This window comes from Pseudophryne corroboree, chromosome 9, assembly GCF_028390025.1.
Source record: "Pseudophryne corroboree isolate aPseCor3 chromosome 9, aPseCor3.hap2, whole genome shotgun sequence".
NCBI lineage: Eukaryota > Metazoa > Chordata > Amphibia > Anura > Myobatrachidae > Pseudophryne > Pseudophryne corroboree.
Window position 1 is genome coordinate 203393461 of NC_086452.1, and position 18972 is coordinate 203412432.

General features: G+C 47.8%; 1 long non-coding RNA gene across 1 annotated transcript in view; it reads right to left on the minus strand.

The window, feature by feature from the left end:
- Positions 1-1865: 1865 nt before the first annotated feature.
- Positions 1866-18972, minus strand: part of LOC134957873 (uncharacterized) — a 47360-nt gene continuing 30253 nt past the window's right edge. Inside the window, exon 4 of the long non-coding RNA XR_010186774.1 lies at positions 1866-2901. This is a non-coding gene — a long non-coding RNA (uncharacterized LOC134957873). The remainder of the gene's footprint in view (positions 2902-18972) is intronic.

Here is an 18972-nt window from a genome sequence, read left to right on the forward strand (position 1 = left end):
AATCACACTAAGCACAGATATGGAGCGTTTTCAGGCAGAGAACGTAGATATTTTCAGCACACTGAGCACAGATTATTTGCAGCACACTGAGCACAGATATTTGCAGCACACTGAGCACAGATTACGGAGCTTTTCAGGTAGAGAACGCAGCCATATCCTCTCCGTTCAATCTCCAAAGCACGAGTGAAAATGGCGGCGATGCACGGCTCCTTATATAGAATACGAATCTCGCGAGAATCTGACAGCGGGATGATGACGTTCGGGCGCGTTCTGGTTAACCGAGCAAGCCGGGAGGATCCGAGGCTGCCTCTGACCCGTGTAAAATAGGTGAAGTTCGGGAGGGGGGGTTCGGATCCCGAGGAACCGAACCCGCTCATTTCTGATCACAATACTGATAAAATCCACAATTTCCATCCCAAAATACTTTAATCTTGGCTGCAGGAGCGCCAAAAATATTGAGGAGGTAAACCAGTTTCCCACAACCTCTCCAGCAATGTGGAGAGGCAGAGGCAAAAATTTTATGCAGCTTCGTATGCAGCCAGATGGGGACTATGGGCCTGAACCAGAGGTGGATGCTAGTGCTACTTCCATCGAGCAGCAGCAATGCAATAATATGCCAATGCCACAGAAGGTATCTGCAGAAAAATTGCGCTTCTGATGGCATCATAGATCTGAGTGCTGCATCCAAAGACATAGCATTGGCTCCCGATCATGAGAATCACAGTCATTGTCTGAGTAAGTCTAAGCTTACTCAGAATGGGCAATGGAACTCCTCTGCCAAGGCCAGGAAATCTGCATTTGATGACGCAGACTCTGACCTCGTAATGCACACAAAATAGGTAAATAGGTACAATATGCTTCCTTTTGTAAAACAATCCTCGTCCCATCACCAAATGGCTACATCTTGCCAATCAGGTGTTGGATTGGGGGCACTATGTTCGATGATGCAGACCCATTCTGCACATTACAGAACCGGTCCAGCACATGCGCAGTCCACCTGTCAGTGGGGGTAATTCAGACTGGATCACTGCAGCGGCAGCAATCGCAGTCTGAATTTCTTTGTGGAGTGCGCTCGTGCAGTGGGCGCACTGCGCGTGCACACCCTGAGAACCGAGTGAGATGCTAAAAGCATTTCAGGGCTGTGATCGCCTCTGCCTTATTGATAGGTAGAGGCGGTTGCAGGGCGGAAGGGAGCGTGCCAACGGCATTAGAATGCCGTTGGAGGGGCACAGCCCGGACAACGCAAGCACATCGGGACCATTGCGGGGGTGGTCCGCGGTGGGTGCGTGATGTCACACACAGCCGCTGTGACCCAGAACACGGCAGGTAGCTCCCTGCCAGTGCGCAGGAGTTGCACAGGCAGGGAGCTACTCGCAGGGTGCAAATGCATCGCCGACGTGCGATGCTTTTGCACCCGTGTGGGGGATTGCAGAGCCAGACATGTGGGGTGGACTAGCTCTGTGCTGGGCGTCCCCCTGCATGTCTGAGAAACTGATCATAGATGTGCTAAACTTAGCACATATACGATCAGATGTGAATTAGGCCCATTGTACAGTAGTTGTACACAAACTACCAGGTTTGCATACAACTATGAATCAGGCCCTAAGTACAGTACCATCTATAGTACCCATTTGTATGCCCATGCTCTGATTGTGGATTGTGAGTCTTCCCCTTAAAGTGGACTAGATTTCCCTCACACTGGAGTTAAAAATTAGGTAGGAGGTACAGGATAGTAACAGATTATAAAGAGATTACTCCTTTCATTAGGGGCCTACTATAATAAAGGAAGGTAAGTTAGTGTAAGATGGGTTACTGAGCACACTAGGGTGGTAACAAATTGTCTTAACTGGAGGTACAGTATGTAAAAGAATTCACCTTCTGGAACTCATTTTTGGATTGATTGTCTGGCAGGGGCATGCACAAAACTGTTACCCTGTAGATAACACCGACCAAACTCTCCTGGGATCCAAGTAAAGAGTACATTGAGGATTGAGTAGAAGAAGGGGTAGAGGGTAGAGAATCATGAGTAGTCTAAATCGTTGAGTTAAAAAATCACAAATATGTCTCCAGGTCTAGCCATGTAATAGTAGAAGGAGGAGCAAACTAAACAACCAACTAGCTTAGGTGCTTTTGTAATTTGTAAAAGTCAGGATCCAATCCAATTCATTGAATCTCTGGACAATGGGACAGAGTATAAAGCTTGTAAAAATTCACCACAAACCTAAAATGATGGCGGATCTAAGGCATGAATGGCCCGCTAAATCCTGTTAAATGCCTTCTCTGCATCCAGAAGAAAGCAAGTGGGCAGGAGTCTTAGATGAATTAATGGAGTGAATAAGATTGACAGTGTGTCTTATAATATCTTTGACTGCCTATCTGAATTGAAGCCTACCTGATCACTGTGGATAAGCATGGGCAGTAAGTACCTCGTTTGAATACATTACAAAAATGTTGGCATCAGTTTTAATATCCATATTTCATAGAATACAGTATCTTCAGCCTGCTATTAGCACAGTTGCTCATGTTTTTCCCTTCTTTTGAGCCCAATATGATCCTTGCTTTGTGGGCCTGTTATGAGAAGAGGGTTCCTTTCAGGCTGCCATTAAACAAAGTAAAGAGACTATTTAAAGTCTTGCAATAGCTAGTGGTGAAGCTTCCTGAGCCTGGCGTCTTGTTAGCTTTCAAGTGTTTAATGTAATTATCCATACTGGGTGCCTTTGCTATTTCAGGGATTTATTTTGGCAGATAGAAATGAGAAATAAATCGCAGGAGCACTTTCTTAGAAGAGAAAGATGTGTTTAACTAAAGGTGGCTCTTGATTTGCTGTGACGGCTGCCAATCACAAAATATTTCCTGTCTAGGTTGGTCCTGTGAGTCCATGCAGCAGAACCTTTACCATCCCTATGGGTGATAGAAAATAAAATGAATGATTTATTGGGAAAAAAAGGGTGTACAGTATATACACTTTCAGTACTATGCAAAAAGCTATACAAATAGTTTGAGTACTACATAGTTAATAGATGAGCAGCACACGGTTCACTTAAATTAAAGCAAAAATGTCTTACGCGCATTTCAATGCAGCTGACCTTGTACAGTAATGTAATGAGTGCTTTTGCAAGTACTATTGAATGTAGAGGGGAAATATGGATTTTTTTTAAAGCTTTTTATCGGACGACCTGGAGATTATATAAATAGCATAGAAGCCAATAATTTAACGTTCAATTTGTATTAGATAGATGCATGGTAAAAGATTTTAGGATATAAATGTCTGCAGTTATTGTAAATTACCATTACTCCATACAGGCCCGTTTATGAATCATAGTTTTTGTGAGGCAGGTTTACCTTACAGCAGTCTTTATACTGTATCTAATCATCTATGTCTAACAATATTTCATGCATATCTGTGGGTACCCTAATTTATTAAATACTAGTTTAACTGTTATCAACTCTACTGTATTCCTCTGCACAGGTCATCTTGGCGAGATGTCCTATATTATTTTAGTGATGAGCGGATCCGGTTTTACTCGGTTTTACTCGGTTCTCAAAACCGAATCTTATTGGCTCGCTGATGTCACGTGTTTTGGATAGCCAATAAGATTCGGTTTTGAGAACCGAGTAAAACCGAGTAAAACCGAATCCGCTCATCACTAGTTAACATTAATCTACTCTTGTAAATATGTCACACTATGTTGTGGCAGTTTGTCTATTGGGATACAGTTCTTGGATAAGAGCTTGATTCTAAGCTGTACAGTACACTAATGCACTTGCAGCTGCAATCATGTACACAGTGGATGTGCCAAAATATGCTACTGCTGTACCTGCTTACAAATGGATTGAGACTGGCGCCTTGCAAATATCAGCTTTGGATGCAGCTACTGAGCAAAAATATGCTAATGCCACAGGAGGTGTGTTGTGTAAATAGATGCCTCCTGGAGACGTCTGTGATCTGATGCTGCATCTGTACACCTATCTCTGTATACTTACACCACACTTTACTACATCACTACATTACATCACTACTGCATCTCCTCCTACACAGAAGGGGGAAGTTGCTTAGGTGCTATTATAAGTTGCTCAGGGGTCACTATTAGATTGGAAGTCAGTCTTTTAAAATGTTTGAGCATACAATATATTAAATCCCCTTAATAGGTATAGGATAATAATTAAGATGCAAAATATCTAAATATGTATGTGTGTAAAATCAAATTTTAAAGATAACATTAATTAGTAAAAAAAAGGATAAAAGATTTGCACTGTATAAATATATACATGAATACTGTATATAGTCGCTGTGCAAAATTAATATTTGCCCTATACACTGTGCTACATGACTATGGGGGTAATTCAGACCTGATCGCTGGGCAGAGATTTTTGCTGCCCTGCGATCAGATAGTCGCCGCCTACAGGGGGAGTGTATTTTAGATGTGCTTATGTGCGAACGCATGTGTAGCAGAGCTGCACAAACTAATTTTCTGCAGTCTCTGCACTAGAGATGTGCACCGGAAATGTTTTGGGTTTTGTGTTTTGGTTTTGGGTTCGGTTCCGCGGCCGTGTTTTGGGTTCGAACGCGTTTTGGCAAAACCTCACCGAATTTTTTTTGTCGGATTCGGGTGTGTTTTGGATTCGGTGTTTTTTTCAAAAAACCCTAAAAAACAGCTTAAATCATAGAATTTGGGGGTCATTTTGATCCCAAAGTATTATTAACCTCAATAACCATAATTTCCACTCATTTTCAGTCTATTCTGAACACCTCACACCTCACAATATTATTTTTAGTCCTAAAATTTGCACCGAGGTCGCTGGATGACTAAGCTCAGCGACCCAAGTGGCCGACACAAACACCTGGCCCATCGAGGAGTGGCACTGCAGTGTCACGCAGGATGGCCCTTCCAAAAAACACTCCCCAAACAGCACATGACGCAAAGAAAAAAAGAGGCGCAATGAGGTAGCTGTGTGACTAAGCTCAGCGACCCAAGTGGCCGACACAAACACCTGGCCCATCTAGGAGTGGCACTGCAGTGTCAGGCAGGATGGCCCTTCCAAAAAATACTCCCCAAACAGCACATGACGCAAAGAAGAAAAAAAAGAGGCGCAATGAGGTAGCTGTGTGACTAAGCTCAGCGACCCTAGTGGCCGACACAAACACCTGGCCCATCTAGGAGTGGCACTGCAGTGTCAGGCAGGATGGCCCTTCCAAAAAACACTCCCCAAACAGCACATGACGCAAAGAAAAAAAGAGGCGCAATGAGGTAGCTGTGTGAGTAAGCTCAGCGACCCTAGTGGCCGACACAAACACCTGGCCCATCTAGGAGTGGCACTGCAGTGTCAGGCAGGATGGCCCTTCAAAAAAACACTCCCCAAACAGCACATGACGCAAAGAAAAAAAGAGGCGCAATGAGGTAGCTGTGTGAGTAAGCTAAGCGACCCTAGTGGCCGACACAAACACCTGGCCCATCTAGGAGTGGCACTGCAGTGTCACGCAGGCTGACCCTTCTAAAAAACACTCCCCAAACAGCACATGACGCAAAGAAAAAAAGAGGCGCAATGAGGTAGCTGTGTGAGTAAGCTAAGCGACCCTAGTGGCCGACACAAACACCTGGCCCATCTAGGAGTGGCACTGCAGTGTCACGCAGGCTGGCCCTTCCAAAAAACACTCCCCAAACAGCACATGACGCAAAGAAAAATGAAAGAAAAAAGAGGTGCAAGATGGAATTGTCCTTGGGCCCTCCCACCCACCCTTATGTTGTATAAACAGGACATGCACACTTTAACCAACCCATCATTTCAGTGACAGGGTCTGCCACACGACTGTGACTGAAATGACGGGTTGGTTTGGACCCCCACCAAAAAAGAAGCAATTAATCTCTCCTTTCACAAACTGGCTCTACAGAGGCAAGATGTCCACCTCATCATCATCCTCCGATTCATCACCGTGTACATCCCCCTCCTCACAGATTATCAATTCGTCCCCACTGGAATCCACCATCACAGCTCCCTGTGTACTTTGTGGAGGCAATTGCTGCTGGTGAATGCCTCCATGGAGGAATTGATTATAATTCATTTTAATGAACATCATCTTCTCCACATTTTCTGGAAGTAACCTCGTACGCCGATTGCTGACAAGGTGAGCGGCGGCACTAAACACTCTTTCGGAGTACACACTTGTGGGAGGGCAACTTAGGTAGAATAAAGCCAGTTTATGCAAGGGCCTCCAAATTGCCTCTTTTTCCTGCCAGTATACATACGGACTGTCTGACGTGCCTACTTGGATGCGGTCACTCATATAATCCTCCACCATTCTTTCAATGGGGAGAGAATCATATGCAGTGACAGTAGACGACATGTCCGTAATCGTTGGCAGGTCCTTCAGTCCGGACCAGATGTCAGCATCAGCAGTCGCTCCAGACTGCCCTGCATCACCGCCAGCGGGTGGGCTCGGAATTCTGAGCCTTTTCCTCGCACCCCCAGTTGCGGGAGAATGTGAAGGAGGAGATGTTGACAGGTCGCGTTCCGCTTGACTTGACAATTTTCTCACCAGCAGTTCTTTGAACCCCTGCAGACTTGTGTCTGCCGGAAAGAGAGATCCAAGGTAGGTTTTAAATCTAGGATCGAGCACGGTGGCCAAAATGTAGTGCTCTGATTTCAACAGATTGACCACCCGTGAATCCTTGTTAAGCGAATTAAGGGCTCCATCCACAAGTCCCACATGCCTAGCGGAATCGCTCTGTGTTAGCTCCTCCTTCAATGTCTCCAGCTTCTTCTGCAAAAGCCTGATGAGGGGAATGACCTGACTCAGGCTGGCAGTGTCTGAACTGACTTCACGTGTGGCAAGTTCAAAAGGTTGCAGAACCTTGCACAATGTTGAAATCATTCTCCACTGCGCTTGAGACAGGTGCATTCCACCTCCTATATCGTGCTCAGTTGTATAGGCTTGAATGGCCTTTTGCTGCTCCTCCAACCTCTGAAGCATATAGAGGGTTGAATTCCACCTCGTTACCACTTCTTGCTTCAGATGATGGCAGGGCAGGTTCAGGCGTTTTTGGTGTTGCTCCAGTCTTCTGTACGTGGTGCCTGTACGCCGAAAGTGTCCCGCAATTCTTCTGGCCACCGACAGCATCTCTTGCACGCCCCTCTCGTTTTTTAAATAATTCTGCACCACCAAATTCAAGGTATGTGCAAAACATGGGACGTGCTGGAATTTGCCCATATTTAATGCACACACAATATTGCTGGCGTTGTCCGATGCCACAAATCCACAGGAGAGTCCAATTTGGGTAAGCCATTCTGCTATGATCTTCCTCAGTTGCCGTAAGAGGTTTTTAGCTGTGTGCGTATTCTGGAAAGCGGTGAACAGCAGCGGCGGCACCAGTAGCAGCATCTCGCAAACGCCAACTCTTTCCTAGGCAGGCTACGCTTTGTAGCCTGCCTAGGAAAGAGTTGGTATTTGCGAGATGCTGCTACTGGTGCCGCCGCTGCTGTTCTTGCGGCGGGAGTCCATACATCTACCCAGTGGGCTGTCACAGTCATATAGTCCTGAGTCTGCCCTGCTCCACTTGTCCACATGTCCGTGGTTAAGTGGACATTGGGTACAACTGCATTTTTTAGGACACTGGTAAATCTTTTTCTGAGGTCTGTGTACATTTTCGGTATCGCCTGCCTAGAGAAATGGAACCTAGATGGTATTTGGTACCGGGGACACAGTACCTCAAACAAGTCTATAGTTGGCTCTGCAGTAATGATGGATACCGGAACCACGTTTCTCACCGCCCAGGATGCCAAGGCCTCAGTTATCCGCTTTGCAGCAGGATGACTGCTGTGATATTTCATCTTCCTCGCAAAGGACTTGTTAGGTTCCTGGTACTCAGAACAAGGGAGTTATTCATGAAGTGAGTCCAGAGCACCAGGACGTAACGCTGGGAAAGGGGAATGGAAAGGGAACAGCCCCTGGCGCCCTAACTCTGTTGTCTCACCCGTGCTATCGGAAATCCCTTGCGAGACTATGGTTTCTTGAGCCCTTGGCAGCCACGTTTGAAGGGCGGATTATGTCTGCCCAACTCCGGTGCCCCCCCGGTCTTAATGAGAGACAAAGGGAAATCCGAGGCAGAATGATAACAAGAGGACCTCTAACTAAGCAAACAGGCCAGGGGCTACAAGCTAACTAAAAACCTAAAGTATGTGCGGAGAAACCGCCAAAGGAAAAGAACAACAAAGGAAATGCTGATCACACGCCGACACAATACCTTTGTGTACCGGCGGTGACAGCATAAGCAGAACCCTCTGCAAAACACCAGGGACAGAAACAATAATGGAATACAGCGGCCTAGGCCAATGGACGCGGGAGAGCCGCTACTCACGGAACCGGTACGAATACTGGCAACGGACAGGAACTTCTAATGCTGCCGACACCGACTCTCAGAACTGGAGGACAGGCAGAATCCCAAACGACAGACCGGTGGACACCAGGAAGCCAGAAGACTTGACCAGGGACAGGCAAAGCCACTGGAACTCAGGGCAGGAACGCCTCACAGCAGGACACGGGATCAGACACAGGAATCGACACAGGGACTGACACAGGAATCAACACAGGGACTGACAGGAACCTGCTCAAACTTCAAGCAGACTGCAAACCAAGGAATATCACCAGCATCTGTGAATTGCAGTCAGCCAGCATATAACAGAGAGGCCTAATTAATAATCCCATGCAGCTGCCCTGTTGCATGATTCCAAACTGACAAAATGCAATTAGCAGCCAGGTGAGGCTGAACACATGGGAACAAGCTGCAATTACACAGACTCACCAGCGGCAGCAGACAAGAGTATTCTAAAACAGAGCAATAGGAAATCCTGGCATGCAAGACAACTTTATAAACATGAAATAGGAATGAACCACTACCTGTGGTTCATAACAGTATCCCCTCCTTAAGGGTGAGCTCCGAGCACCCCATGACACCCACGGGGAACATAAACAGAAGTATAACATGAAATACAGAACAAAACTGCAAAACAGGAATGAGCCACAGCCGTGGCTCATAACATTACCCCCCCCCCCTTGAGGAGGGGTCAAAAGACCCCAAAATTCAGACTATCCAGAACAAGGGATACAAAAAAAAAAACCTGACACACTGGTCTAACAGACAAGAAAACAAAAAACAAGCTGTAGCAACAACTTGTAACAGTGCCCTCCCCTTGATGGTGGCCACTGGGCACAAGACGAGGAGAAAAAAAAAATCTTTCTTTTTTTTTTTTATCAAGGCAAGAATCAAAAATTATTTCTTTTTCTTCTTCTTCTTTTTACAAAGCTCTTTAGGTCTGACCAAGGTAATTCCCCAAACATTGTCTGAACTGATGGTACCACCCAGCAAGGCTGCGTTCAAATCAGAGACAGGTCTCTTACCCTTGGGAGCTGAACTTTCTGGTAAAGTACTATTATTAGAAGAAGAAGTCAAAAAAGCACATCCTGCAGTCAAAACAACGGCCTGGGACTCTTGTGCCGAGTTTACAGTATTTGGTGGACTCTCAGCAGACAAGACGGGTGACTTAGAGGAACCTGAACCAATTTCTTTGGAACCGTATCTTTTAACAATTGCATCACAGAATGCTAGGGGATCCTGAAGAATGGGATCTTCAGCTTTCATTAGGCTGGTCGCCCACTCAGAAGGCTCTCCTCTAAAAGAATAAATCAGATAGAGCCCAAGGTTTTCTGAAGTGATGCCCAGAAATGGTCTAGACAACATAATAGTGTAATAGTGTTTGAAAAGCGACAGAAATTGGGCGAAGTCCCCATCAAAGGTTATGGATGTTGAGATATCAGTGTCAGGATCTGTTTCCTTCTCATCTGACTGACTGGAGTGCTTTGCTAGGACCTGGTCACTATTGACCTTACTCGAGGCTGAGACTCTCTGAACCCCACCCGGGGCTGAGACTTTCTGAACCCCACCCGGGGCAGTGACTTTCTGAACCCCACCCGGGGCAGTGACTTTCTGAACCCCACCCGGGGCAGTGACTTTCTGAACCCCACCCGGGGCAGTGACTTTCTGAACCCCACCTGGGGCAGTGACTTTCTGAACCCCACCCATGGCAGTGGCCTCCGGGAACCCCGCTGGGGCAGTGGCCTCCGGGAACCCCGCTGGGGCAGTGGCCTCCGAGAACCCCGCTGGGGCAGTGGCCTCCGAGAACCCCGCTGGGGCAGTGGCCTCCGAGAACCCCGCTGGGGCCAGCACCTCGGATTCTTTTACTGGGACCGGGCCGTTGGCCTCCCTGACTGGGATCGGGCCATCGGCCTCCCTCTCTGAGTCGATAATTATCGAAAGTTCTCCCGGGACTATGACTTCCGGGACTTTTGCTGAAGCAATAACGTTCAGATCCTCCACTAATGCTATGCTTCTTAAGTTCTTTCCTGGGGAAGCGACTTCTAGACCCTTTTTTGGGGCTGCGTCTCTCGAGACCTCACTTGGGGATTTTACTTCAAAGATCCCTTCTGGGGTTTTGCTTCTCGAGTTCCCTTCAAGAACTATGGTTTTAGAGACCTTTTCTAGGGTTGCGCTTTTCAAGTCCCTACCTGGTGTGACAGCTTCTGAGACCCCTTCCGGTATGGACACCTGAACTAAAATATTTGATGTCCCTCTATAAGCTAGGGCATCGGGTACCGCTCTAGCACTCTGGGCATCGGGTACCGCTCCAGCACTCTGGGCATCGGGTACCGCTCCAGCACTCTGGGCATCGGGTACCGCTCCAGCACTCTGGGCATCGGGTACCGCTCCAGCACTCTGGGCATCGGGTACCGCTCCAGCACTCTGGGCATCGGGTACCGCTCCAGCACTCTGGGCATCGGGTACCGCTCCAGCACTCTGGGCATCGGGTACCGCTCCAGCACTCTGGGCATCGGGTACCGCACCAAGAACCTGAGCATCGGGCACCACTCCAGGACCCTGGGCATCGGGCACCACTCCAGGAACCTGGGCATCGGGCACCACTCCAGGAACCTGGGCATCGGGCACCACTCCAGGAACCTGGGCATCGGGCACCACTCCAGGGACTTGCAACTCCGCTTCCACAGGAACCTCAAGAGAGGAGAGAAACATTCTCTTTTGATTCCTGAATCTATAATCGGGCTCCCTTGCCCAAGGACCCCAATTATAGGACAGAGAGCTTTTTTGTGTGGGTTGTGTGACAAGTACCTCTGCCACAGTAGAGACAGGAGTAGGTCTTGTATCATGACTCAACTTGGCCAGAGGGCAAGACTCGTCACCACACTTTGGCTTGCGCAACTCACAGGTCTGCAGATAATGGCCTAAACCCACACAATATAGGCATAAGTTTAAGTTTCTGCGACGCAGACGCTCCTCTTCTGAGAGCCTGGGCCGCAGAAAACTTTTAAACCTTTTCTCTTCAATTAAACCAGAGGATTCTCTTGTCACCATACTGTGAACAAGAGTCTCTTTAGAGATAGATGTACTCTCAACGACTTCTGGCAAAATGAGCAATATTTTAGTCAGAAGGTTTTGCAGTTGCTTTAGGGATTGCTGCAAAACTTCTAGTCGCTCTGGTCTCAAAGCACTGAATACAGAGTTCAGGGCACAAGACAAGACAAGGCAAGGCAAGACAAGGCAAGACTAAATTTTGCTAAACAAAACAAGACTTTTTTTTTTTTTTAAACCGGACTGGATTCTAAACACCGGACTGGATTCTAAACACTGGACTGGATTCTAAACACTGGACTGGATTCTAAACACTGGACTGGATTCTAAACACCGGACTGGATTCTAAACACCGGATTCTAGACAGGACTGGATTCTAGACTAGACACTGGACTGGGCCAAAAAAGAAAAAAAAAAGTTTTATTTCTTTTTTGTGGTATGGCTGGTGATAATGTTAGGTTCCTGGTGCTCAGAACAAGGGAGATGTTCATGAAGTGAGTCCAGAGCACCAGGACGTAACGCTGGGAAAGGGGAATGGAAAGGGAACAGCCCCTGGTGCCCTAACTCTGTTGTCTCACCCGTGCTATCGGAAATCCCTTGCGAGACTATGGTTTCTTGAGCCCTTGGCAGCCACGTTTGAAGGGCGGATTATGTCTGCCCAACTCCGGTGCCCCCCGGTCTTAATGAGAGACAAAGGGAAATCCGAGGCAGAATGATAACAAGAGGACCTCTAACTAAGCAAACAGGCCAGGGGCTACAAGCTAACTAAAAACCTAAAGTATGTGCGGAGAAACCGCCAAAGGAAAAGAACAACAAAGGAAATGCTGATCACACGCCGACACAATACCTTTGTGTACCGGCGGTGACAGCATAAGCAGAACCCTCTGCAAAACACCAGGGACAGAAACAATAAGGGAATACAGCGGCCTAGGCCAACGGACGCGGGAGAGCCGCTACTCACGGAACCGGTACGAATACTGGCAACGGACAGGAACTTCTAATGCTGCCGACACCGACTCTCAGAACTGGAGGACAGGCAGAATCCCAAACGACAGACCGGTGGACACCAGGAAGCCAGAAGACTTGACCAGGGACAGGCAAAGCCACTGGAACTCAGGGCAGGAACGCCTCACAGCAGGACACGGGATCAGACACAGGAATCGACACAGGGACTGACACAGGAATCAACACAGGGACTGACAGGAACCAGCTCAAACTTCAAGCAGACTGCAAACCAAGGAATATCACCAGCATCTGTGAATTGCAGTCAGCCAGCATATAACAGAGAGGCCTAATTAATAATCCCATGCAGCTGCCCTGTTGCATGATTCCAAACTGACAAAATGCAATTAGCAGCCAGGTGAGGCTGAACACATGGGAACAAGCTGCAATTACACAGACTCACCAGCGGCAGCAGACAAGAGTATTCTAAAACAGAGCAACAGGAAATCCTGGCATGCAAGACAACTTTATAAACATGAAATAGGAATGAACCACTACCTGTGGTTCATAACAGTATCCCCTCCTTAAGGGTGAGCTCCGAGCACCCCATGACACCCACGGGGAACATAAACAGAAGTATAACATGAAATACAGAACAAAACTGCAAAACAGGAATGAGCCACAGCCGTGGCTCATAACATTACCCCCCCCTTGAGGAGGGGTCAAAAGACCCCAAAATTCAGACTATCCAGAACAAGGGATACAAAAAAAAAAACCTGACACACTGGTCTAACAGACAAGAAAACAAAAAACAAGCTGTAGCAACAACTTGTAACAGTGCCCTCCCCTTGATGGTGGCCACTGGGCACAAGACGAGGAGAAAAAAAAAATCTTTCTTTTTTTTTTTTATCAAGGCAAGAATCAAAAATTATTTCTTTTTCTTCTTCTTCTTTTTACAAAGCTCTTTAGGTCTGACCAAGGTAATTCCCCAAACATTGTCTGAACTGATGGTACCACCCAGCAAGGCTGCGTTCAAATCAGAGACAGGTCTCTTACCCTTGGGAGCTGAACTTTCTGGTAAAGTACTATTATTAGAAGAAGAAGTCAAAAAAGCACATCCTGCAGTCAAAACAACGGCCTGGGACTCTTGTGCCGAGTTTACAGTATTTGGTGGACTCTCAGCAGACAAGACGGGTGACTTAGAGGAACCTGAACCAATTTCTTTGGAACCGTATCTTTTAACAATTGCATCACAGAATGCTAGGGGATCCTGAAGAATGGGATCTTCAGCTTTCATTAGGCTGGTCGCCCACTCAGAAGGCTCTCCTCTAAAAGAATAAATCAGATAGAGCCCAAGGTTTTCTGAAGTGATGCCCAGAAATGGTCTAGACAACATAATAGTGTAATAGTGTTTGAAAAGCGACAGAAATTGGGCGAAGTCCCCATCAAAGGTTATGGATGTTGAGATATCAGTGTCAGGATCTGTTTCCTTCTCATCTGACTGACTGGAGTGCTTTGCTAGGACCTGGTCACTATTGACCTTACTCGAGGCTGAGACTCTCTGAACCCCACCCGGGGCTGAGACTTTCTGAACCCCACCCGGGGCAGTGACTTTCTGAACCCCACCCGGGGCAGTGACTTTCTGAACCCCACCCGGGGCAGTGACTTTCTGAACCCCACCCGGGGCAGTGACTTTCTGAACCCCACCTGGGGCAGTGACTTTCTGAACCCCACCCATGGCAGTGGCCTCCGGGAACCCCGCTGGGGCAGTGGCCTCCGGGAACCCCGCTGGGGCAGTGGCCTCCGAGAACCCCGCTGGGGCAGTGGCCTCCGAGAACCCCGCTGGGGCAGTGGCCTCCGAGAACCCCGCTGGGGCCAGCACCTCGGATTCTTTTACTGGGACCGGGCCGTTGGCCTCCCTGACTGGGATCGGGCCATCGGCCTCCCTCTCTGAGTCGATAATTATCGAAAGTTCTCCCGGGACTATGACTTCCGGGACTTTTGCTGAAGCAATAACGTTCAGATCCTCCACTAATGCTATGCTTCTTAAGTTCTTTCCTGGGGAAGCGACTTCTAGACCCTTTTTTGGGGCTGCGTCTCTCGAGACCTCACTTGGGGATTTTACTTCAAAGATCCCTTCTGGGGTTTTGCTTCTCGAGTTCCCTTCAAGAACTATGGTTTTAGAGACCTTTTCTAGGGTTGCGCTTTTCAAGTCCCTACCTGGTGTGACAGCTTCTGAGACCCCTTCCGGTATGGACACCTGAACTAAAATATTTGATGTCCCTCTATAAGCTAGGGCATCGGGTACCGCTCTAGCACTCTGGGCATCGGGTACCGCTCCAGCACTCTGGGCATCGGGTACCGCTCCAGCACTCTGGGCATCGGGTACCGCTCCAGCACTCTGGGCATCGGGTACCGCTCCAGCACTCTGGGCATCGGGTACCGCTCCAGCACTCTGGGCATCGGGTACCGCTCCAGCACTCTGGGCATCGGGTACCGCTCCAGCACTCTGGGCATCGGGTACCGCACCAAGAACCTGAGCATCGGGCACCACTCCAGGACCCTGGGCATCGGGCACCACTCCAGGAACCTGGGCATCGGGCACCACTCCAGGAACCTGGGCATCGGGCACCACTCCAGGAACCTGGGCATCGGGCACCACTCCAGGGACTTGCAACTCCGCTTCCACAGGAACCTCAAGAGAGGAGAGAAACATTCTCTTTTGATTCCTGAATCTATAATCGGGCTCCCTTGCCCAAGGACCCCAATTATAGGACAGAGAGCTTTTTTGTGTGGGTTGTGTGACAAGTACCTCTGCCACAGTAGAGACAGGAGTAGGTCTTGTATCATGACTCAACTTGGCCAGAGGGCAAGACTCGTCACCACACTTTGGCTTGCGCAACTCACAGGTCTGCAGATAATGGCCTAAACCCACACAATATAGGCATAAGTTTAAGTTTCTGCGACGCAGACGCTCCTCTTCTGAGAGCCTGGGCCGCAGAAAACTTTTAAACCTTTTCTCTTCAATTAAACCAGAGGATTCTCTTGTCACCATACTGTGAACAAGAGTCTCTTTAGAGATAGATGTACTCTCAACGACTTCTGGCAAAATGAGCAATATTTTAGTCAGAAGGTTTTGCAGTTGCTTTAGGGATTGCTGCAAAACTTCTAGTCGCTCTGGTCTCAAAGCACTGAATACAGAGTTCAGGGCACAAGACAAGACAAGGCAAGGCAAGACAAGGCAAGACTAAATTTTGCTAAACAAAACAAGACTTTTTTTTTTTTTTAAACCGGACTGGATTCTAAACACCGGACTGGATTCTAAACACTGGACTGGATTCTAAACACTGGACTGGATTCTAAACACTGGACTGGATTCTAAACACCGGACTGGATTCTAAACACCGGATTCTAGACAGGACTGGATTCTAGACTAGACACTGGACTGGGCCAAAAAAGAAAAAAAAAAGTTTTATTTCTTTTTTGTGGTATGGCTGGTGATAATGTTAGGTTCCTGGTGCTCAGAACAAGGGAGATGTTCATGAAGTGAGTCCAGAGCACCAGGACGTAACGCTGGGAAAGGGGAATGGAAAGGGAACAGCCCCTGGTGCCCTAACTCTGTTGTCTCACCCGTGCTATCGGAAATCCCTTGCGAGACTATGGTTTCTTGAGCCCTTGGCAGCCACGTTTGAAGGGCGGATTATGTCTGCCCAACTCCGGTGCCCCCCGGTCTTAATGAGAGACAAAGGGAAATCCGAGGCAGAATGATAACAAGAGGACCTCTAACTAAGCAAACAGGCCAGGGGCTACAAGCTAACTAAAAACCTAAAGTATGTGCGGAGAAACCGCCAAAGGAAAAGAACAACAAAGGAAATGCTGATCACACGCCGACACAATACCTTTGTGTACCGGCGGTGACAGCATAAGCAGAACCCTCTGCAAAACACCAGGGACAGAAACAATAAGGGAATACAGCGGCCTAGGCCAACGGACGCGGGAGAGCCGCTACTCACGGAACCGGTACGAATACTGGCAACGGACAGGAACTTCTAATGCTGCCGACACCGACTCTCAGAACTGGAGGACAGGCAGAATCCCAAACGACAGACCGGTGGACACCAGGAAGCCAGAAGACTTGACCAGGGACAGGCAAAGCCACTGGAACTCAGGGCAGGAACGCCTCACAGCAGGACACGGGATCAGACACAGGAATCGACACAGGGACTGACACAGGAATCAACACAGGGACTGACAGGAACCAGCTCAAACTTCAAGCAGACTGCAAACCAAGGAATATCACCAGCATCTGTGAATTGCAGTCAGCCAGCATATAACAGAGAGGCCTAATTAATAATCCCATGCAGCTGCCCTGTTGCATGATTCCAAACTGACAAAATGCAATTAGCAGCCAGGTGAGGCTGAACACATGGGAACAAGCTGCAATTACACAGACTCACCAGCGGCAGCAGACAAGAGTATTCTAAAACAGAGCAACAGGAAATCCTGGCATGCAAGACAACTTTATAAACATGAAATAGGAATGAACCACTACCTGTGGTTCATAACAGTATCCCCTCCTTAAGGGTGAGCTCCGAGCACCCCATGACACCCACGGGGAACATAAACAGAAGTATAACATGAAATACAGAACAAAACTGCAAAACAGGAATGAGCCACAGCCGTGGCTCATAACATTACCCCCCCCTTGAGGAGGGGTCAAAAGACCCCAAAATTCAGACTATCCAGAACAAGGGATACAAAAAAAAAAACCTGACACACTGGTCTAACAGACAAGAAAACAAAAAACAAGCTGTAGCAACAACTTGTAACAGTGCCCTCCCCTTGATGGTGGCCACTGGGCACAAGACGAGGAGAAAAAAAAAATCTTTCTTTTTTTTTTTTATCAAGGCAAGAATCAAAAATTATTTCTTTTTCTTCTTCTTCTTTTTACAAAGCTCTTTAGGTCTGACCAAGGTAATTCCCCAAACATTGTCTGAACTGATGGTACCACCCAGCAAGGCTGCGTTCAAATCAGAGACAGGTCTCTTACCCTTGGGAGCTGAACTTTCTGGTAAAGTACTATTATTAGAAGAAGAAGTCAAAAAAGCACATCCTGCAGTCAAAACAACGGCCTGGGACTCTTGTGCCGAGTTTACAGTATTTGGTGGACTCTCAGCAGACAAGACGGGTGACTTAGAGGAACCTGAACCAATTTCTTTGGAACCGTATCTTTTAACAATTGCATCACAGAATGCTAGGGGATCCTGAAGAATGGGATCTTCAGCTTTCATTAGGCTGGTCGCCCACTCAGAAGGCTCTCCTCTAAAAGAATAAATCAGATAGAGCCCAAGGTTGGACAGTCAATTGCTTGGTGGAAGTAGTAAAAGTGGTCTTACGACTTCCCCTCTGGGATGACCATCGACTCCCAGCAGCAACAACAGCAGCGCCAGCAGCAGTAGGCGTTACACGCAAGAATGCATCGGAGGAATCCCAGGCAGGAGAGGACTCGTCAGAATTGCCAGTGACATGGCCTGCAGGACTATTGGCATTCCTGGGGAAGGAGGAAATTGACACTGAGGGAGTTGGTGGGGTGGTTTGCGTGAGCTTGGTTACAAGAGGAAGGGATTTACTGGTCAGTGGACTGCTTCCGCTGTCGCCCAAAGTTTTTGAACTTGTCACTGACTTATGATGAATGCGCTGCAGGTGACGTATAAGGGAGGATGTTCCGAGGTGGTTAACGTCCTTACCCCTACTTATTACAGCTTGACAAAGGCAACACACGGCTTGACAAATGTTGTCCGCATTTCTTCCACACCGAAGAGCTGATTTTTTTGGTATTTTCACCAGGCATGTCAATGGCCATATTCCTCCCACGGACAACAGGTGTCTCCCCGGGTGCCTGACTTAAACAAACCACCTCACCATCAGAATCCTCCTGGTCAATTTCCTCCCCAGCGCCAGCAACACCCATATCCTCCTCATCCTGGTGTACTTCAACACTGACATCTTCAATCTGACTATCAGGAACTGGACTGCGGGTGCTCCTTCCAGCACTTGCAGGGGGCGTGCAAATGGTGGAAGGCGCATGCTCTTCACGTCCAGTGTTGGGAAGGTCAGGCATCACAACCGACACAATTGGACTCTCCTTGTGGATTTGGGATTTCGAAGAACGCACAGTTCTTTGCTGTGCTTTTGCCAGCTTAAGTCTTTTCATTTTTCTAGCGAGAGGCTGAGTGCTTCCATCCTCATGTGAAGCTGAACCACTAGCCATAAACATAGGCCAGGGCCTCAGCCGTTCCTTGCCACTCCGTGTGGTAAATGGCATATTGGCAAGTTTACGCTTCTCCTCCGACGATTTTATTTTAGATTTTTGAGTCCTTTTTTTACTGATATTTGGTGTTTTGGATTTTACATGCTCTGTACTATGACATTGGGCATCGGCCTTGGCAGACGACATTGATGGCATTTCATCGTCTCGGCCATGACTAGTGGCAGCAGCTTCAGCACGAGGTGGAAGTCGATCTTGATCTTTCCCTATTTTTGGAACCTCAACATTTTTGTTCTCCATATTTTAATAGGCACAACTAAAAGGCACCTCAGGTAAACAATGGAG